Source organism: Pinus tabuliformis, chromosome 7 (assembly GCF_031772625.1).
Source record: "Pinus tabuliformis cultivar Carrire ecotype Pingquan chromosome 7, CPIR1, whole genome shotgun sequence".
In the NCBI taxonomy this organism is placed as follows: domain Eukaryota; kingdom Viridiplantae; phylum Streptophyta; class Pinopsida; order Pinales; family Pinaceae; genus Pinus; species Pinus tabuliformis.
Window position 1 is genome coordinate 308,088,234 of NC_142293.1, and position 8,203 is coordinate 308,096,436.

Sequence of the window (8,203 nt, forward strand, 5' to 3'; positions counted from 1 at the left end):
AGAACTTATCGCTAAAGATTCCACATGGGAGGATGAGAATTTTATACAGAAGCATCTAGAACAACTCAAACATTGAGCACAACACTTTTTTGAAGGAGAGGGGCATGTTAGGTCCCTATATTACTAGTGATTACCCCATTACTGTTGTAGTTGTATCCCTTATTAATATTGTTGTGCCCCTATTGTCCCCATATTGTTATTTTTGTGCCTTTATATTATTATTGTTAGGTCGTCTGGGTTATATTGTGACTCTTTAGACTCCTATATATAGAAAGGAGGTTTTGTCATTTGAATCATCCAAGAATTGTTCATTTGTGTAATGTAAAGGAGGTTGCCCCCTCGAAGAGGCTTATTTTGAAGGCGTTTATCTATACTTTCTATATTTTTGTGATTTGGTTTCATAACACAATAGGAAACAGAGGTCAGTTTCACTTAGCTTAGTAGAGGCTGAATACATGGTTGCACGTCAGGCAACGCGTGAGGCCATTTAGATGTGGAAAATTCTAGTTGGTTTGTTTGATCAGAGGATGGATCCAACTGTGGTCTATTATGATAATCAAATTTATATCAAACTCTTTGAGAATCCATTATTTCATGACAGGTCCAAGCATATCGACATTCAGTATCATCATATCAAAGACTCTGCTGGGAGGAGGATCATGTTGTTGCAGTATATTTCGACTGAGGAGCAAGATGCTCACATTTTGACTAAGGGATTTTCAAAGTGTAAATTCAAGCTCCATAGCGATAGGATAGGGGTGATAGATAATCCCTTTCTTGTTGAGAGGGAGTGTTGAAAATAGCAACAAGAAATGCTAAAAATAGAATTGCTATAGATAGCATTTCGGGAAATATTCCAAATTTAATTTGTCCTTAAATTAAAATTGAGAATTAAAACTCGAATTTAGTCTCATGAGCTATTTGAAAAATAATTAATTAATTCATCTTGAGTTAATTAGTTGGTGAAATTTAGCCATGAAGTCTTTGTGAAGACATGCAACAATTATCCCTTTGATTGAGGAAGTTATCCCTTAATTAAGGAGATAAGGATGAGTTGTATTTGAGCTGTAATTAGTTAGCTTAGTTAACTGAGTTAAGTCGAATCAAATTAGTTCCAAATAGTTTTTGGAACTAATTGTGAGTTCAGTCAGTTAATGCATGCATGCATGCAACTAGTGTTCTCCAGATAACTAAATATTCTCTCATAAATAACTCATGCATGTTAGTTCAGACAAAGACCTAGTTGATATTAAAGGCAGGGACAATGTACTATCAGTTGCTAGAATATTCCCATGTGAATATCTTTTGCATGCAGAAGGAATTCATTCCTTGAGGATTGTATAGTTACTCAGAGGTCAGAGCAGTGTGTGAGGCGAGAATCACACAAGTGGCAGCTGGAGGACCCAGGAGAAACTACGCAAGGAAATAGGAGGCTTGGAGGAAAAAGGAGAAGGCATATGTGTTGTCTATTTTGTCTATGATCAGTAATGAGGGATTGTGCTAAGAGATGGATAGCTTGAGAGCTAAATCTTTGTGTAATCTTGAGATATTTCCACTTGTATAATAATACAGATAGCAGGGTTTTTAGCTGAGGCTTTCCCTAGAGTATTCTTCTATGTTTCATGTGTGATTGAATATTCTTCTCCGTTATATGTGTTCTATTTGATCTTGCTAAACATTTATTAAGCTTCTGCAAGTTTGATTGTAGAAGTAGATTAAGTATTTTTCTTTAATACATTTCATAATCAGTTTAATCTATAGTGAGAATTTCTATAGTAAGATCTAAACAAGAAAATTAACATAAAACAAATGGTAATTCTACTACAAGGAAAATAGTAAATTGAATGCAAAATAATCTAATAACAAGAATGGAAAGTTGCAATAAAGTAAATGTGTATAAAGGAAATGAATAGAGAACAAATTAAAGAAACTAAACTATTATAATGGAAAGAAAACGAAAACAATATAGAAAATGAAACAAAAGAAATATAAGAAAATGCATCTTGGAAATGGAAGTGCTAGTATTAATACTCCCCAAAAAACCAAGACCATGCACAAAAGAGTTAACAAAAGCAAAGAAGCTGGAATTCTATGAGTGTAGACAATCATTATCATTGCTATAACACCCTGCAAAGTTTTGGCCTACACTCAATTTCCGAGCGTTCCTTCGTCTTGTATATTTTCATCGCAAACATTGAAATTTATTCCACGTGTTTTCTTGAAGTATTTTGGTCCTTTTTGCAAGATAGACATAAAGTTGTCTTTTCATATGTTAGGTGTCGCATAGTGTGTATAAGCATGTTTTGGGAAGTTTCAAGGGGTCATATTTGTGTAAATGAGTTTTTATAGCCTTGTAAACATTTGTTGCACACATTTATAAGTTTTTAAGCACTCTTACACAACTGTCGTCATGGTCGTCACAAAGTGTATCTTTAGTGTCACATCGAGGGACACTTGTTGTTCACATGTCTTGGATGATATATGTTGTTGTGTAATCAAGTATTCTAACTATTTTATCACAATCGAGTCTTATCACTGTTCACATCAACCTCATCTAATTCCACACTTGCTAACTTTTTGAAAACATTTTAGCCAAGCCACCCAGCCTCATTCGACCTTCCTGAACTACGCACTACGCAGTGTCCACCCTCTAGCTATGACCTTTCCTCTTGACACTCCGCAATGCATAGTTCCTGCCTCCCAAGAGTGCTATACTATGTAATTCCATTGCTCAAGCCTGAGCCTTGGCTCCCAGAATTGGACAATCCATCATCCTAACCTAGCCTCAATTGCGCATTGAGAAATCCCCAGCCTCAATCTCAACCCTTGAGCCCCTAAGTTGCATAACTACAAAATGGCCCAATCTCCTCCATCTCTCAGAAGTTTGCAATGGGTTGATTCAGTGCTCATCCCCTTAGCCTATCATACTGACGTTCAAAAGTCCCTAGTTTCCTCCATCAGCCTAACCGGTACTATGCATTGTGCAACCTATCAAGATATACAAAGGTGGATAAAAGAACAAAACTCTCAAGTCGACACATAACAAGGAGCAACAAGAGTGGCTTGACATTGCCATATCATCAAGAATTCCATGTCAGCAGTGTCATGCCATGTCATGTCATGAGTTTTCACATGCCACACCATAATGTGGATGACGTAAATTATCTATTTAAAATGTGTTGTAAAGTCGCATTCTAAAGGACACATTCAGAATATGAAGACTCATGCAAAGTCAAAAAGTCATAGGAATTCAAAGAGTCATGAGGTAGTCAAAGAGTCACAAGGAAGGTGAAGAATGTGCCTCACCGGTTTTATATACACCCTCATTGTATGAGCAAAGAACTTTTCACCTTGGCTTCTCCCTCAAAGCATTAGAGAGACAAGATAGTTCTTTTGAGGAGTAAGGAGTGGCTCCAAAATTCCACTATTGGAGCTAGTGGTTCTCATTGTATACATGTGTCTTGGAACTTTTACTTAATATAGGAAGCCTTATGGCCAACACATTCTTCATGCATGGATTATGGATATTTGTAAGACTATTATAAGAATGTTTGTAATTCATGTTTGCTTTCATCTGTGCTAAATTAGGTGAACTGTTTTGGTTATTTTGGTACTAATAATATTGATAATCCGTTGTAATTTTTATTATTGTTATTGCATCCTCATGGACTATTCCGTTGGATATTAGACAAATCTTCCTTGTTACATTGGTTGCAATGGTCTTCATGTCTCTTTGGACTATTCCGTTTGATGAGATATGGGTTCTTCTTGTTTATGTGTGTCTTTACTATGGTGGTACTATTACCTCTCTCTTAGAGGCTCACTTCTCCTCCCTCTTTGTAGCAAAATAACTTTGACATATATACGACCGAACATTCACCATGCACACCCTTTGCTTTTTGAAGGCACATTTGCACTCCTCTCTCTTTCTGACAGTTAGAGCCAAGGCATATCTTTAATACAACTGGAAACCATGGCATATTCTGAATGGGGATCATATCCAAAACAATGTGAGATTTAATCGAGACCAAATATTGGGGAGACCCCTTAAATGTTGGTCATTCGCCCTATTACCCATAAGTTTGCAAGAGCTATTGTACTAATAGCTAGAGTAGATAATCTTCCATGTTTTCCAAAGAAAAACCAAACCATCTCCATTGGGATAATGGTCTCAATAGTTGAAGATTTGGTTCTCGCCACGGTTGGTCAAAAACTTGAATGGATCAAGTAGAAAACCTGAAGAGATTCCAACATTCAACCTATCCACCAAAAATCGCGTGGCTTACCACTCAATCATTGGCGATTCTTGATAAGTTGAGTGGAAATTATTTATTTAAGGTATAATGGCACTAGTAATGGGGGGAAGGTTGGTGAAGCCTGCCAGTTTTGGCGGTCCACCAACCATATGTGTTATCCACCACAATAACCTTCAAAAATTTATTCAATGCCAAATATATCATAACCACCGCCAAATATGACAAAACAAATTAGCTCAATGAGGATTGAACGTGGACCTCTGCCATAACTAGGACGCTCCACCATTGAACCACAAGTGGCTTTGATCTTCATTAAGAATTGTGAAGAGCGTGTAAAGTATGTAAGGCAGGTTTTGAATGTCTTAGAAAGGGAAATTTGTATTTAAAGATGTCCAAATGTGAATTTAGTAAGATATCTTCGGTGTATTTAGGTCATATTTTAGGGGGTGGTGAATTGAAAATTGATCCCTCTAAAGTTGAGGTTATTGTAAATTGGCCTAAGCCAAAAAATGTAATTGAAGTCAAAAGCTTCCTGTGAGTAGCCCAATACTAGAGGAATTTTATTGCATGTTTGTCATCTATTGCAACACCACTGCATGATTTGACAAGTGTGAAACAGGTTTTTTAGTGGGGAGGAAAACAATAGAAATCCTTCGATGCATTGAAAGAGAAGATCCCTACAACACCGGTTTTAGCACTTATAGATCTAAAGAAACCATTTAAAATCCAAACAGATGTAGGTGATTATGCCATGGGGGAAATATTGATGAAACATGGTAACTCTATATGCTTTAACTCTGAGACTTTTACAACTGCATTATTTAACTATCCAACATATGATAAGGAATTGTATGCTCTAGTACAAAGTGTGAAAAAATGGAAGCACTATTTAATGGGCAAAGAAACAATCATACATATAGATCAACAACCATTACACTATCTTCAATCACAAACTAAGCTACAACAATCAAGTTACCTCACATGGATGGGATTTTTACAACAATTTCACTTACTCATCAGATATAAGAAAGGCATATATATAACAAATTTGCAGATATGTTATCAAGATCTATAATCAATGCTTCTACAATTCTTAAGCATAATTAAATCACACATGAAATTTATATTGAACAATATGCACAAGATCAAGATTTTAAGGATTTATATTGAACTTTGACTAAAGGAAATCAAATTGAAAAACTAGATTATCATGTTCATGGAAAACTATTATATCATCTTAGCAAGTTATGCATTCAACAGAGTGAAAGCGTTAATATTATAAGGAAAGCACATGCATATCTTATTGTTGGTTATTTTGGTGTAGGGAAAACACATGCTCAATTGCAAAGGTATTGTTATTGGCCTCGTATGAATGAAATTGTGTCAAGATATGTAAAGGGGTGTTTTATGTGTGCTACTAATAAGCCAAGTAATAGGAAATTGGGAGTGTATACTCTTTTTCCTATTCCTTCGCGTCCTTGGGAAAGTGTGTCCATGGATTTTGTGGGGGGGGGGGGTTACCTATGTCTAGGAAAGGTCATGATTATTTTTATGTTGTAGTGGATTGGTTCAGTAAGATGTGTTTCTTAATTCCTTGTAAAAAGCAGGCCACAACAGAACAAACAACACAATTTTTCTTTCAGAATGTATGGGTTCACTTTGGGTTACACAAAACTATTGTATTTGATTGAGATTCTCGATTGCTCAGGAAATTTTGGTCAAGTCTGTGGGAATTGATGGACACCAATTTGAAGAAGAGCACAACATTTCATCCAAAAATCGATGGCCAAACATAGGTGGTGAATAGGACAGTAGTACATCTACTTCGAGGATACTATGGCAAACATCCTAAGCTTTGGGATGAGCGCTTACACTACATCTAGCATGCCTCCAACTGTGCCAAGCATTCATCGATTTAGGCATTTCCACTGGAAGCATGTTATGGTCATTTACCAAAATCTCCATTAGATTTTATCTTTGGGAAAGATATTGCAGTGGATGGACATAGTGATGTGAAGAAAGCCAAGCACTTCATTAAACAGATCCATTTGGTACATCAAACAATGTAGGAATAGTTGGAAAAGGGTCAAGCCAAATACAAAGCCATGCATTACATGCATCGTGCGGATCATAATTTTCATGTGGGAGACCAAGCTTGGTTATAAATTAGTGAATAAAGGTTGCAAGGATAAGGTAAAAATATCAAACTAATCTGGTATGGTCAATTTCAAGTCTTAGAAAATATTGGAAATTATGTTTTTTGATTATATTTTCCTCCTTATATGAAAGTATATTCTGTTCTAAATGTTGAAAACTTGAGATTGTATGAACCTCTTATGATCATGGATCAAGAGGATATTATTTAGGTACCTTCCATAGAATAATTTTCTCCTAAATACATGTATGAGCTATAGGAAAACATCATTCTTGATAGGAAGACAAGGACTTCACGTACTGGTGATTTGGAGTACTTTCGTGTGGGGCTCAAAGGTAAAAATCTAAGAAAATAATGATGGATCAAGATTGAGAAGGTGAGGGAGCTTTATCCTCACTTATTTTTTTACTAGTACCAGACTTTTGGTGGTCCAAAATCTTCTAGTGGGGAGGAGTGATTCGGAGGATCCAAAGGATGCTCAAAGTTTCAGAAAATGCTCAAAATTCACCGTTCGCAACTGCATATGAAACCAAAATCAATGTGTAGTATGCATTTCTCTGATTCCAATGCAACTTGAATGGGAAAAAATAGACATCGTATGCAAAATTTATGCAAGGTCAAAGTTCATGTTTCAAACAGTTCAAAAAGTCAAAGGTGAAAGTCAAAGTAAACACTCAGGGTTCTAGAAGTCAACAGTCAACTCAAAGTTTTGGTGGTCAAGGTTCGAAGCTCATGGCTTTTGCTGAGACATGGCATTTTCAAGTTTTGACAAGTGGCATATTCTAGTTGGTTGAATTTATACCAACCACAAGGTGACACGTGGCTTGTCACGGTTAGTCAAAAAATTGTATGAATCAACCAGTAAACCTAAGAAGATTTGAACATCCAACTTGTTTGCATAAAATATCATGCCTTACCACTAGCCCGTTGGTGATTCTTGATAAGTTGAGTGTAAATTCCTTATATAAGGTATAATGGCAATTGTAATTGGTGGAAGGTTGGTGGAGCCTGCTAGTTTTGGTGGTCTGTCAACCATATGTCTTATCTGCCACCATAACCTTCTAAACTTTAATCAATTCCAAATATATCATAACCATTGTGGAATATCACAAAACAATTTTTTGTCAATAAGGATTGAACCATGGACCTCCACCATTATAACCAAGGCGCTCCACCATTGAGCCACAAGTGGCTTTGTTGTAAAATTTATAGGGTAAGTTATGTTAAGTTGCAGGCGTAGGCATTTTTTTGCCAAATTAAGCATTTCAAAAACCAAAACATGGGTTCTGGGTGTTATTAATGCATTGGTAGCATTTTTTGACGAGTTAGAGCTTCTAAACAAATGTAATTGAAAATTTGAGCATCTTAATAAAGTGGTCACACTGGAAGCAAACCTAGAGACATAGCCCAGGAGAGGTGCCTTTTCTACAAATCTTTATTAAGTTTGTGTTTTCACAATTTTGATTTGTTGCATAAGAATACATTAACTAACTTGTAATTCCTTCAATAATACCTTCATTTCAATTTTGGATCATAAAACCAATCACATTCTACCAAATAAGGGGAAAACATTGACAAAGACATGGAAGACCAAGATCTGGATTAGATGTCTTAGGGCCCAGATGCATTACCAGGTGTTCTACACAAGATGCTGAGACATACAAGAAAGATACTAATGAAGTATGACCCTTACAAAGCAATGAAAGTGGAGGACCATCTAAAGAACTTCTACCTACATCTGTAAATTCTAGAGGTACATTACGTTTATTTTTCATGAAGACATTTTCCATTC